Source organism: Mobula birostris, chromosome 9 (assembly GCF_030028105.1).
Source record: "Mobula birostris isolate sMobBir1 chromosome 9, sMobBir1.hap1, whole genome shotgun sequence".
NCBI classification, from domain to species: domain Eukaryota; kingdom Metazoa; phylum Chordata; class Chondrichthyes; order Myliobatiformes; family Myliobatidae; genus Mobula; species Mobula birostris.
This window is the reverse complement of record NC_092378.1, coordinates 113,434,243-113,449,672: the sequence shown is the minus strand read 5'-3', so window position 1 is coordinate 113,449,672 and position 15,430 is coordinate 113,434,243.

Below are 15,430 nucleotides of genomic sequence, written 5' to 3'. Positions count from 1 at the left end.
CATTTTCATCCCTGTGTGTCAAATTATTCCTTGGCCCCTCGTCACTCTGTCCGTTATCTCCTCCTGCTCCATAACTGTGACAAATGTTTCTTATTCCGGCCTGTTCCTCATCCCCAAATGCATTGAACTTCTGCCAATGATAGCTTGCCTTCAGCTGCCAGGGTCTTGAGCCCTGGAACTCCCTCCTTAAGCATTTCCACCATGCTACCTATTTCTTTTCTTCTCTAAGGTTTTGAATAAACATTTGGTCATTTGCCCAATAACCCATTAAGTGGTCGGGAATCAGTTTCTGTTTGATAACATTCCTGTGAAGTATTTTACTATATAAAAGGCACTTTAATTAAATATTGAACTTCTTGTTATTAAAGAATGTCAATTATGTTTCTACTCTAATGCTTGCTATTTAAAATTGAGATCATAGTCCACCTAAAGTTTATCCATCTGAAAAATTGGCATTATATTTTAATTATTAGAGGATGACTTAATGAATGTGGTGAGTTTCCAGCCAAATATTATTGCTCACCAGGGTTAAATATTTTCAGAAGAAGTAAATGCAAACAAGAATAAAGCATTCTGTTATCTACCTAAGAGAATTTAATGAACCAAGTGACATTTGTTAATCTATTAGAAGATGAACCGCGAGTATAATAAACTATAGCAAACTTCCTAATCATAGGAAATACAGATTTCTTAAAACCAATTTGACCATAATATTATTTTAAATAAAGTCCTATCTCTACTTATGAGTTTAATTGCTTTATTCTGCCTCTTGAATAATAATGATTGGTTGTCTTTCAAAATTCCATTGAACATGATGATAATGGATATCTTGACACATCATTTCATAATTTTGTTTTAGTAAATTATTTTTTAATGAAATCCTAAAGGCAGATCGCATTTGAGGCAAGAATGTTGCAAAACTTGTTTCCAATGTGTATTTGATGTGGCTGCTCTCAGCACAAAGCCAAAACCTAACATAACCTGGAGTTTGCTTCATATACCATGGTAATTTTCGCAAAATGTCATTTCAACAAATTTATAGTAAACAGAAGGTTGCAGAATAAAACAATAAAATATAATCATGAGGGCTAGGTTGCCTATTCCTACTATTTTTATTCTTTAAAAAATCTTAATCCATGTCAGAAAGGTGTAACGGCTATTATTTATAATATTATTATGAAACTTAGGAAAGCTCCATTTGATAAGATTAGGTCAGATTGGGAACAAGAATTGGGTTCTATTATTTCCGTGGATGACTGGGGGCAGATTTTACAATTAGTCAATACTTCCTCTATCTGTGCTAAACATTCCCTAATTCAATTTAAAGTTGTTCATAGAGCACATATGTCCAAAGATAAATTAGCTCGTTTCTATTCTCATATTAATCCTTTTTGTGATAGATGTCCGGGGCAGATAGCCTCTTTAACTCATGTGTTTTGGTCTTGTCCTACTCTGGAAACTTTTTGGAGAGACATTTTTAATATTATCTCAAAGATATTGAATATAGATATCTCTCCTCATCCTATTACTGCTATCTTTGGATTACCTAAAATTTCCAGTAATCTTTCTCCTTCAGCCCGTAGAATGATTGCATTTCTTACTTTAATGGCGAAAAGATGTATCTTATAACATTGGAAAGAGCCTAATGCTCCAACTACCTTTTTTTGGTTTTCTCAGACGATATTATGCTTAAATTTGGAGAAAATTAGAAGTAATCTTTATGATTCCTCACTTAAATTTGAACAGACCTGGAGATCTTTTATTCAATATTTTCATTTAATGTAATTCTTTTTCTCTTTTGTTCCATATTTATATTCCCTTCTTGACTTTTTGTTTAACTGTTTTTAATGGAAGTCGGGTTTGAGGACGTGATTTTAAGTTCTTTAACTCTACCTGTTTCCGAGTTAGCCCATTGCTTTGCTTTGCTTTTAGTTTAGTTTCACGGTGGGTTTTTTTGGGGGGTCTTTTTTTGGGGTTTTTTTTCCTTTTCTCTATTGATATATATACATAAAAATTAGTATACTATTATTTTACCATATTATTTTATGTTTAAATTGCACTGTTTGTATCAATTTTTTCTTCTGCATTAATATCTCCTGTAATTCCTAACAGTGTATTAGTGCCTTTATGGTTTACCCTTTGTATACTTACTCAATAAAAAGATTTAAAAAGAAAGAAAGAAAAAAATCTGCTTGCTATTGCTGTTGAAGACAATACTTTCACAATGTATGCTGATGATATTAAATCTGATTCTGATTGTAACTAATCATATTCTTTATGGTTTTACTACAATTAACAAAATCTGGACAATAAAGACACCTACACTCGACTAGTTTTATTGACTATAGCTCTGCGTTCAATAGTATAATTCCAAGCAAACTCATCTCCAAACTCCTCGACCTGGGACTTTATGCTTAAGGGAAAGAGACAGGGCAAGTGATTGAAGTTTGAGTCCATTAGTTTCCAAGATAATTATGGGGAAGATTAAGACTGGTCCTCAGGTTAAGATTCTAAATTAGAGTAAGGCCAATTTTGATGGCATCAGAAGAGATCTGTCAAATGTGGATTGTGATAGGCTGTTTTCTGGCATTGATATGCTTGGTAAGTGGAAGGCTTTCAAAAGCGAAATATTGAGAGTGGAGAATCTGCTTGCTCTGTGAGAAGAAATGGCAAGACGAAGACGTTTAGGGAACCTTGCTTATCGAGGGATATTGAGGTTCCAGTAAAGAAAAATAAGGAGGCACATATCAGGTATAGGAAGTTGGCATCAGATGAGGTATTTGAGGTGTATAAGAAATGCAAGAGAACACTTAAGACTGAAATCAGGGGGCTTAAAAGAGGACATGAGATTTCTCTGGTAGGTGAGGTTAAAGAGAATCCCACAGCTTTCTATAGGTAGGATAGCAATGGACAAAATTGGCTTTCTTGATGATCAGAATGGTCATCTATGCAGGGAGCTGAATGATATCTGCAGTTACTCAGGAGGTTTAGGGTGGAGGGTGAACTATTTAAGGGGATCCTCTTCATTCAGAGAGCAGTGAGAGTGTGGAACTGGAACGAGCTGCCAGCGGAAGTAGTAGATGCAGGTTCAGTTGTAACATTTCAAGTGAAGTTTGGATAGGACCATGGATGAAAGAAATTTGGAGGGATATGCTCCAGGTACAGGTAGATGGGCTAGGCAGAAGATCAGGTTGCATGGACTAGATATGATGAAGAACCCGTTTCTGTATTGTAGTACTCTATAACTATGACCCTGACTTCCATCAGATTTCATGAACCCATCCTTATTTCTTTCTTTGCCCTATTTATTTATTTTGTCATTGAAAGTAATTTTATATTTTTGTACTGTACTGCTGCCACTAAACAACAAAAAGCAAATAAAAGAAGGCATCAAACTAAAAGCTCTGTGTACAAAGTCACCAAGAGTAGTGGGAAACTATAAGATTGGGAAAACTTTAAAAAGCAACAAAGAACCACTAAGCAAGCGATAAAGAAAGGGAAGGTGGATTGTGAAAATAAACTGGCACAAGATATAAAAACAGATAGTAAAAGTTTTTATAATTATTTAAAGCAGAAAAGGGTGGCTAAAGTGAACGTTGGTCCCTTGGAGGATGAGAAGGGAGAATTGATATTGGATAATGAGGAAATGGCCAATGCTTTGAATGACTATTCTGTGTCAGTCTTCACGATGGAGGACATGTTTAACAAGCCAGAAAGAGATGTTATAGATACAATGGGAGGAAAGGACCTCGATACAATAGCTACCACTAAAGAGGTAGTACTGAGCAAACTTGTGGGCCTAAAGATGGATAAGTTCCCTGCTCCTGATGGAATGCATCCCAGGGTACTGAAAGAAATAGCCAGAATTATCACCAGAGGCTTTGGTGATAATTTACCAAAATTCTCTAGACTCTGGGCAGGTCCCAGCGGATTAGAAGACAGCAAATGTCACACCACTGTTCAAAAAAGGATGTAGGCAAAAGGCAGGTAACTATAGGCCAGTTAGTTTAACATCTGTAGTTGGGAAAATGCTTGAAGCTAGCACTGAAGAAAGAATAGCGAGGCATCTGGAAAGAAATGGATCCATCAGGCAGACGCAGCATGGATTCAGCAAAGACAGGTCTGTTTGACAAACTTACTGAAGTTCCTTGAGGATATAACAAGCGCAGTGAATAGGGGAGAACAGATGGAAGTTACTCACTTGGATTTCCAGGAGGCAATCAATAAGGTGCCACATAAAAGACTTATCCATAAGATAAGGATGCACAGAGTTGGGGGTGATGTATTAACATGGACAGAGGATTGGTTAGCTGTTAGAAAGCAGAGAGTTGGGATACATGGGTGTTACAATGTTTGGGAATCAGTGGGGAGCGGTGTGCCACAGGGGTCAGTGATCCATTATTGTTCACGATATACATTAACCATCTGGAAGAGAGGACCAAGTGTAGTATATCTAAGTTTACTGATGACACTAAATTGAGTGGAAAAGCAAATTGTGCAGAAGATGTGGTGAATGCAGCCCTTCATTAGCCCAACAAATTAGAATGAAGTATGATTTTTAGATGTAATAATTTCATAAATGTTAAGAAGTCAGTTAGAAATATGTTGGATCAGATTTTTATTAGAACATAGAACAGTACAGCTTACATTATTGTGCCAAACTAATTAATTAAACGCCTAATTAAACTAATCCTTTCTGTTTACACAATGTCCACATCCTCCCGTTCTCCACATATTCATCTGCCTATCTAAGAGCTTCTTATAAATCTCTATCATAGTTGCTCCACTACCACCCCTGACAGCACATTTTCATCTTGTTTGATAATATAAATTGCTGAATATTGGAGTAACTAATTGTATCATTTCTTAATGCATGCATTACTAAATGACAATAAAAGAGGACTGCGTGTCCTCATAATCTAATCTAATCTAACTATTCATTATACACCTTTGACATTGAAGTAGAAAGTGCTGGAAAAACTCTGCAGGTCAGGCGGTGTCTGTGGAAAGAGAAACAGTTAATGTTTCAGGTCCAGAATCTTTATCAGAAATAGGAAAGAAAGAAACTAGCTAGTCAAGGTAGTGTCCAGCATTTGGATTTTCTTTTGTTTTTGAAATATATCTACCCTTATTTACAAATCAAAACAGCAAGTGCAAGGATTACTCAGCAAGTCAGGCATCATCTATAGGTTAAGAAGCAGAGTTAATGTTTCTGATGATGCTCTTTCACTTTTTTGAGTGAAATCCATGGAAATAAACATAGTCAATGTAAAAACCTGATGTATGACTAATCTGACATTGCCCATTTTGGAAATTATTCCATTATTGCTGACAGCATTATGATCTCTGTCTGTTGCGGTACAATCCACTTCACTCCCAAGGGAAGGAACTGTGAATTGGAAGAACTGCACAAGTCACCCTAATATTGCATGAGCAGAGAGGGTAGTATTATTAAATTAGAAGCAGGAAAGACAATCCTTCGCCAGCAGCAGTGTATTATTAGAAATTTAATGAGTTGTAGTTCCATTACAGAGCAAAATAGATCATTAATATGTGTGGTGAAGGTGCCTTGTTGGAGATGTCCACTGTCTTTAAAAGCTTATAAATACAGTGTAGTTTTAATGTAACAAAATGTTAAAAATCATTCACAAGGGTATTAATAAAGAAAAAGTTGACACTAACCTACCCAGTGAAGTGCTAAAGTTACAAGAGTTCCATTCTTGGTGCAACGATTATCGTAGGAGACAGCATGGAATTAGAGTTGGAGGAACATAAATATCTCATGGATGTAGCAGGATGGAAAAGCCTATCTACACTCAGTGGCCACTTTATTAGGTACACCTATACACCTGCTTGTTAATGCAAATCTCTAATGAGCCAATCAGCAGACGTGGTCAACAGGTTCATTTCTGTTCAGACCAACAGAGTGTTGAGGGAATGTGATCTAAGTGACTTTAACTGATAGTTGGTGCTAGACAAGGTGGTTTGAGTACATCAGAAACTGCTGATCTAGGATTTTCACACACGACAGTCTCTAGAGTTTACAGAGAATGGTGCGAGAAACAAAACATCCAGTGAGCAGCAGTTCTGTGGGTGAAAGTGCCTTGTTAATGAGGGCAGTCAGGGGAGAATGGCCAGACTGGTTCAAGGTGACAGGAAGGCGACAGTAACTCAAAACACCATGCGTTACCTCAGTGGCACGCATCTCGGACAACACGTTGAAACTTGGGGTAGATGGGGTTCAGCAGCAGAAGACCACACTGGGTTCCACTCCAATTCCTAACAAAATGACCACTGAGTGTACAGCAAGTCCATGGATCTAATTGAAAGATGAGAATGTTTTTTAAAAAAGTTGCTTTTAACTGAGAGCCCAATATATGAGTAAAGGACAAGGGACCTAAATGACCTTTGTTCCTGCTGTATAATATTGGTGACCTTGTTCAGTCATTTTACTACTGTGGCAGGGTCAACAATTTAATGATAAATTCAAACAGCCTTTGAGAACAAAAGACTGCAATATCTTCAACGTTTTGTCAAGGGAAAAATTGTTGGAGATCTGGTGTTAATTTGCACGGATAGAAGAGTTAATGGACTGTTTTTGAAAAGAGATGATGATTGCAGATTTGAACAAGAGTCCAGCTCGGGAAGCCTTGGTAATTTAGTACAACAGATTGGTGAAGACATTTCTAAAACATGTTAGATTCAGTGTCAGTGAACCATTTAATAAAGATGCTGAATCATGTAATTAACGCCATTTAACAGTTTTGAGATAAGTTTAGGGATGAAGTCAGCCTGAAGTGGCTCCTTCTGTTAATTGTTCATTCTCCACTTAGATTTGGCAAGAAAGATTCTGGCCTCGTAAACACAAAATATTCTGTAGATGCTGGGGTCAAAGCAACACGCACAAAACGCTGGAGGAACTCAGCAGGTCAGGCAGCATCCGTGGAAACAAACAGTCAATGTTTCGGGCTGGGACCCTTCATCAGGTTCTGGCCTGCCTTGAGAGAATTAGACTGAGAAAACTATGCCAACATGTGGGTTTGAAGTCCAAACCCTTATGTAGTCTTAAGCACCCTACAAAGTGTTCTTTAAAGAATTTATACAGTCAACATTAATTTGCCTTTAATTAGGTGTGAGGTTACTTTAACGTAATATAAATCTTTCAAGTAAGCTCTGTGTAGGTGTTGCTTCCTGTGAGTATGCACACAAATGCTTCAGTGCGAAACTGAGAGAGTACTGCATTGTCAGAATACAATCAGTCTGAAAAAATTTAAGTCAAGATTATGATTGCCTATTGAGAAACATAATTGGATAAGGTGTAAATATTTTCCATTGGTTTGATAGAAATTCAGATCTGATGCAATTGTTTTAAATTCACTTACGATAGCCACTCCTGTTAGCCCACTTTGTCACGGGAAATTAACCCATGCTCTCCTGTCAACCTTCGATCTACCAGGCCCTGGGGCTGAAATATTCTTATGATTGGGACTGATTATCTGTGTTTTAAGATTGTCTTTTAACCTCTCCCAACCTTGAGGCAATGTGTCTTGTTCAACAACCCTCCTAGTCCACCAGGATCTCTCTCCCTATGTTCACGTTCCCTGTTTCCACCTAGTATAACTAACAGACCTTCCACCTGGAGTTCTTCTCCACTAGCCCACTCCCCCACCTGGTTCCACCTTCCAACTGTATTTAGATTTTTTTTTGCCTTACCTGTTTCCACCTATCATCCACTAACCTCAGTCTCTTAACTCCCTCTCTCTTTCCCTCCCTACCTCACTTGGTTACACCCACCATCTACCAGAATGTTACTATGTCAACCATTCCCTCTCACATTTTTATAGCAGCTCTCTTATCCGTACACACTATCCTGATGCTGGGTTGCATTCCAAAATGTCCACCATCCCTTTGCCGTCATTGATGCTGCTTGTCCAGCAGAATTCCTCTGGCTACAGTTCTTCAAGCACTCGTCGAATCCTGTTTAAATGTGATGAAGTTTTCTGCCTCTAGTACCCTTTGAGGCAATGAATTCCAGACCTCTGTCATTCATTGTGTGAAAAATATATTTCTTATTCCTCCTGTAATCCCCTACTAGTGAACTTACATCAATACCCTGTTGATTTTGACCCTTCTGAAATAAGCCCTTCTGAACTTATCCAGGCCCTTTGTAATTTTACGCAGTTCAATATGTGTCCCTTCAAGCTCCTCAGTTGCAAATAAAATCCAACCCTACTTTATTCAATGATTCATCAGAGCAAATCCCTCTAAATCTCTGCACCCTCAGAGTAAATCCCTCTGTAAATCTCTGTACACTTGGAGCAAATCCCTCTGTAAATCTCTGTACACTTGGAGCAAATCCCTCTGTAAATCTCTGCACCCTCAGAGTAAATCCCTCTGTAAATCTCTGCACTCTCAGAGCAAATCCCTCTGTAAATCTCTGTACACTCGGAGCAAATCCCTCTGTAAATCTCTGTACGCCTGGAGCAAATCCCTCTGTAAATCTCTACGCTTGGAGCAAATCCCTCTGTAAATCTCTGTAAGCTCAGAGCAAATCCCTCTGTAAATCTCTGTAAACTCAGAGCAAATCCCTCCGCAAATCTCTGAACCCTCGGAGCAAATCCCTCTGTGATCTCTGCACCGTCACCAGTGCAGTCACGTCTTTCCTTATGTGCTTTGCATTGGCGACTTTGAATTTGTTATACAACTCAGAAAAAAACTTGTCAAGAAAGAACTTGGAACTGAAAATTCTATTGTGCAGTGCCTTATCCCGGCATCGTGTTATTGACAATTTGATTTGAAGTTTGATAATAATCACTTTGTTTCAGTCCATAAAGTTAACCTTTGTTCATTATGTGGGCTGTACTTGCATGTCTGAAATGTTTCAAAATCAGTCTCTTCACATAGCATTATTCCCCATACAACACTCCCTTTCGAAGCATAAACATAGAAATTCAGATGATGTTGTCCTTGGAATCAACAAGGTAAGTTAGTTTATGTTAGTTAGTAAAGCATTAGAGGGGGTCTTTACTAGGGCATGTATTTTTATCATAGAGATCTGGGTTGGGACCCCATTGATCCTCCATCCAGCCCTACCCACCATCTAACCAGCTGTTCATCACTATTCATCTGATAAGTCAACTGCCTGACCCACCAAAGTACTATCTCTCCAGCCAGACCACTGCTCCCCATCCTTCCCCCTGCCACAACTGGTCTCAAGTCGTCTGATTCCCCATACATTTTGGCCTCACCTGCCCCAATCCCCTACCACCATCTACCTACCATCTCTGATAATACTCCCGTGCAACTGGTGATCCCAGCACATCTCAAGGCAGGGACGTGTTATTTAAACAGAGATTGGAATTGACCTCAGTCATGCCTGTTTCTGCATGAAGCACCACGAAACTGAGCAACAAAGGGTACAAGGACGTATGCACATCTCTGAAAACTCAGCAGGCAAGTGCAGGTTGCAATTCAATGCTGTGGCCAGTGACAATCCCTTAATTCAATCTCCAGTTTGGCTTGCTGAAGGAATTTCTCCTTACTCCACTGGAAGTTAAAAACAAAAGCCATCTATTTCACATTATTCCTCCACTTTCTGTCAGCAAGGCAGAGATCAGTGTTGTGTTTATTGATGACACAACCACCTGCAAACCCTAATATCACCCAGAGGTCCCTGGTCTAATTTCCTGATGGAAGGGAATTGCATGGGAAATTTGCCTCAAGATGAGCTTATGCAATAATGTCTTTGAAAATTAGGAATAACAACAAATGCCAAAGGCACTTATATCTATTTGATATTTAATATCATTGATCTCCAATTATTCAGTCTTGAAACATAAAACCAACAAAAGATTTAATTATATATAAACATGCACCTTCAAATATTTACTCCAAAACATTTTCATACAAGATTACACAAGAAACTACAGAAATTATAGAAGCTACAAAAATTCGGTTTCTCAAAAATGTTCTTCAAATATTTTAGTTGTAATGAAAATTAGATATAGGACTGAATGACTCATTGATTGATATTCACAAATCATAAAGTCCCATTTGCCTTGAGTTGGCTTCATGACGTCAGAGCCCCGCAGGTACAAGACAGCTGGGGCTGAGGGTGGGGGTGTGTGGTTGCAGGGGCAGGAGTGTTGAACTTCAGACTCCATAGAATGGTGCCTCCAGAAATATTTCAGCTAGAGCCAGCAACGTAATTACAGGATGGGGTCCTGCTTTTTCATTTAATCATGAAGTGTTTATTTGTGAACTTTGAAGTGCACCTAAAAAAACAACAAAGATTAAAAGTTAAAAATCTGTATAGCCTTGTTACATCTAGGTATGGTACAGGCATTTCAGCCCACATTGTTGTGCCAAACTAATTAAATTAATAATTAAATGTCCACTAAACTAATCCCTTCTGCCTTATTTCTTTCTCTCAGCATTATCGTTCAAGTTTATTATTGCCACAGGCATACATGCACATGATATAAATACCATGAAAATTAGTTTTCCACAGCAGCACAATACATTACAAACATAAATTAACATTAACTTAAATGAACATAAATGATGATTAATTTACATGTGATCTGCTATTTAAAATTTGAGTTCACCAAAATCTCTCTGGTTAGTTTTATTCATAAGCACAGTTGGTGTGACATGCATCCAAGAAGATTTTAGGAGAGTTTTATACTTAGGTACTGTACTTGGCATATTACAATCAACCTTGCTTTGAATCACTTATTAAACTGACTTTCAGATCTTTGTATGGTCACTGATATTGAATTCAAAGGGTGACTTTGTTGTGGAGTTCTGTTCTCCGGAATTTTGATGGTTAAATGTTAATTTGATTAAAGATGTGTAGATGGAGAAAAATCATCTTAGCTCTATGGCAAGATAGGAGATGTTAAATTTATTCCCTTTGGGGCAGAAATATTTAAGGATTTGATAGAGGTGTTCACCACTAAGACTGGTTTTGGGGAAACTTGTTTCCGGTTCTTTTCCTCACCTGCCTATCAGGTCTCTCTGATGCCCCCCTTCTTCTCCCTGATCCACTGTTCTCTCCTATCAGATTCCTTCTTCTTCAGCCCTTTACCTTTTCCACCTATCACCTCTCAGCTTTTTACTTCATTGTCCCTCCCCCCACCTTCCCCCTCACCTGGCTTCCCCTCCCTCACCTGCTTATTCTAGCTTCTTTCCCTTTCTTTTCCAGTCCAGATGAAAGGTCTCGGCCCAAAACTTTGACTCTTTTAAAAAATATTTTATTTATGATTTTCTACAAACTACAGCGTAGAAGAAAAAAATCAATAGTATAAATAGAAGGATCATTGCAATACAGACAAAAACAGCAGTAATACATATCTTAACAAATGAGCAAGTCACCCATATTAAAAATGAAAAAATAAAAAGAACAGCACCCAACCCACCCACTATCCAACTCCAAGCCAACAATTATATTATAAGTATAAATATTTGAAAGGACGTTTATGATAAACTATTAACACCCCAGAACTATATATTGCAGTAAAAAGAGAAATGAATAATAATAATAATAAAAGCAGCCTGCTACCTAATCAAAGAAGCAAAGAAAGCTGGAAACTTTATTTCTCACCATAGATGCTGCCTGACCTGCTGAGTTCCTCCAATACCTTGTGTATGTTACTCCAGAGATAAGACTTGGGGCAAATCAGCAGCGAATGGCCAGGAAAACAGAACAATCTCCATACTGATAACTCCTGTTCCTATTCTCCCATGTTTATTTGATTGCAGTCAGCTGATATGATCTCAGTAAAGCAAATGTGAATTCTAGAAGGTGATTCTACAGTAACATGTGCATATTTTGAGTACGTAGTTTCCCATAACTACTGATTCCCTACAGTATGACTAGGATGAATTTTAATGCTTCAGACAATCTTCTGGGCAATAACTTCCAATTATTGTTACTAAACTCAATTTTAAAGAGCATCTGACATCCACATATTCTGTTATCTTCCATCTGCCCCTCACATTCACCTATCACCAATCCCCATGCTAGACAGAAGTGTAGATATGGGCTGAAATTCAAAAACAATTTTGATTTTTAATTTTGTAAAATATTGGTTACCTTCTAACCTTACCATGGAAATGACCTGTTTGTGTTGAAGATCAACATTTAAACTGCGGATGATTATGTTTTTGCCATTATTGCAATTCACCATTTCAAGCAATCCTACAGCTATCTTGACAGCACATATACTAATCCTCGCGCAGCAACATTCTGGATTTGTTGCCAAGGATTTTCTTTTTAGCATATTGCTATTCTTCTTTGCTTTGACATTTTGGTTGCCTTTAGAAAGCTCTTCATGAGCAAACTTCCTGATCATGCAGTTCTTGCTGATCAAGGTTCTTCCAGAGTGCTGTTAGGATTGGTGATCCTAGATGTAACGCAAACATAGAATAGTACAGCACAGTACAGGCCCTTCGGCCCACAATGTTGTGCCAACCCTCAAACCCTGCCTCCCATATAAGCCCCCACCTTAGATTCCTCCATATACCTGTCTAGTAGTCTCTTAAACTTCACTAGTGTATCTGCCTCCACCACTGACTCAGGCAGTGCATTCCACGCACCAACCACTCTCTGAGTAAAATACCTTCCTCCAATATCCCCCTTGAACTTCCCACCCCTTACCTTAAAGCCATGTCCTCTTGTATTGAGCAGTGGTGCCCTGGGGAAGAGACACTGGCTATCCACTCTATCTATTCCTCTTATTATCATGTCTCCTCTCATCCTCCTTCCCTCCAAAGAGTAAAGCCCTAGCTCCCTTAATCTCTGATCATAATGCATACTCTCTAAACCAGGCAGCATCCTGGTAAATCTCCTTTGTACCCTTTCCAATGCTTCCACATCCTTCCTATAGTGAGGTGACCAGAACTGGACACAGTACTCCAAGTGTGGCCTAACCAGAGTTTTATAGAGCTGCATCATTACATCGTGACTCTTAAACTCTATCCCTCAACTTATGAAAGCTAACACTCCATAAGCTTTCTTAACTACCCTATCTACCTGTGAGGCAACTTTCAGGGATCTGTGGACATGTACCCCGAGATCCCTCTGCTCCTCCACACTACCAAGTATCCTGCCATTTACTTTGTACTCTGCCTTGGAGTTTGTCCTTCCAAGGTGTACCACCTCACACTACTCCAGGTTGAACTCCATCTGCCACTTCTCAGCCCACTTCTGCATCCTATCAATGTCTCTCTGCAATCTTTGACAATCCTCTACAACACCACCAACCTTTTTGTCATCTACAAACTTGCCAACCCACCCTTCTACCCCCACATCCAGGTCGTTAATAAAAATCACGAAAAGTAGAGGTCCCAGAACAGATCCTTGTGGGACACCACTAGTCACAATCCTCCAATCTGAATGTACTCCCTCCACCACCACCCTCTGCCTTCTGCAGGCAAGCCAATTCTGAACCCACCTGGCCAAACTTCCCTGGATCCCATGCCTTCTAACTTTCTGAATAAGCCTACCGTGTGGAACCTTGTCAAATGCCTTACTAAAATCCATATAGATCACATCCACTGCACTACCCTCATCTATATGCCTGGTCACCTCCTCAAAGAACTCTATCAGGCTTGTTAGACACGATCTGCCCTTCACAAAGCCATGCTGACTGTCCCTGATCAGACCATGATTCTTTAAATGCCTATAGATCCTATCTCTAAGAATCTTTTCCAACAGCTTTCCCACCACAGACGTAAGGCTCACTGGTCTATAATTACCCGGACTATCCCTACTACTTTTTTTGAACAAGGGAACAACATTCACCTCCCTCCAATCCTCTGGTACCATTCCCGTGGACAACGAGGACATAAAGGTCCTAGCCAGATGCTCAGCAATCTCTTCCCTCACCTCGTGGAGCAGCCTGGGGAATATTCCGTCAGGCCCCGGGGACTTATCTGTCCTAATGTATTTTAACAACTCCAACACCTCCTCTCCCTTAATATCAGCATGCTCCAGAACATCAACCTCACTCATATTGTCCTCACCATCATCAAGTTCCCTCTCATTGGTGAATATCGAAGAGAAGTATTCATTGAGGACCTCGCTCACTTCCACAGCCTCCAGGCACATCTTCCCACCTTTATCTCTAATCGGTCCTACCTTCACTCCTGTCATCCTTTTTTTCTTCACATAATTGAAGAATGCCTTGGGGTTTTCCTTTACCCTACTCGCCAAGGCCTTCTCATGCCCCCTTCTTGCTCTTCTCAGCCCCTTCTTAAGCTCCTTTCTTGCTTCCCTATATTCCTCAATAGACCCATCTGATCCTTGCTTCCTAAACCTCATGTATGCTGCCTTCTTCCACCTGACTAGATTTTCCATCTCACTTGTCACCCATGGTTCCTTCACCCTACCATTCTTTATCTTCCTCACCGGGACAAATTTATCCCTTACATCCCGCAAGAGATCTCTAAACATCGACCACACATCCATAGTACATTTCCCTGCAAAAACATCATCCCAATTTACACCCGCAAGTTCTAGCCTTATAGCCTCATAATTTGCCTTTCCCCAATTAAAAATTTTCCTGTCCTCTTTGATTCTATCCTTTTCCATGATAATTATAAAGGCCAGGGAGTGGTGGTCACTGTCCCCCAGATGCTCACCCACTGAGAGATCTGTGACCTGACCCGGTTCATTACCTAGTACTAGATCTAGTATGGCATTCCCCCTAGTCAGCCTGTCCACATATTGTGACAGGAATCCATCCTGGACACACTTAACAAATTCTGCCCCATCTAAACCCTTGGAACTAATCAGGTGCCAATCAGTATTAGGGAAGTTAAAGTCACCCATGATAACAACCCTGTTATTTTTGCACCTTTCCAAAATCAGCCTCCCAATCCGCTCCTCGGTATCTCTGCTGCTACCAGGGGGCCTATAGAATACCCCCAGTAGAGTAACTGATCCCTTCCTGTTACTGACTTCCACCCATACTGGCTCATAAAGAGGATCCTGCTACATTACCCACCCTTTCTGTTGCTGTAATAGTATCCCTGACCAGTAATGCCAGCCCCCCTCCCCTTTTTCCGCCCGCTCTATCCCTTCTAAAGCACTGAAATCCAGGAATCTTGAGAATCCACTCCTGCCCTGGTGCCAGCCAAGTCTCTGTAATGGCCACTACATCATAATTCCATGTATGTATCCAAGCTCTCAGTTCATCACCTTTGTTCTTGATGCTTCTTGCATTGAGGTACACACATTTCAGCCCTTCTACCTTACTATCTTTACACCATTTATTCTGCTTCTCTTTCCTCAAAGCCTCTCTGTATATTAGATCTGGCTTTACTCCATGCACTTCTTTCACTGCTCTATCGCTCTGGGTCCCATCCCCCTCGCAAAACACAGGGAAAGATCAAGTAAAGCCAATATCACTCTGAACATGGTGTG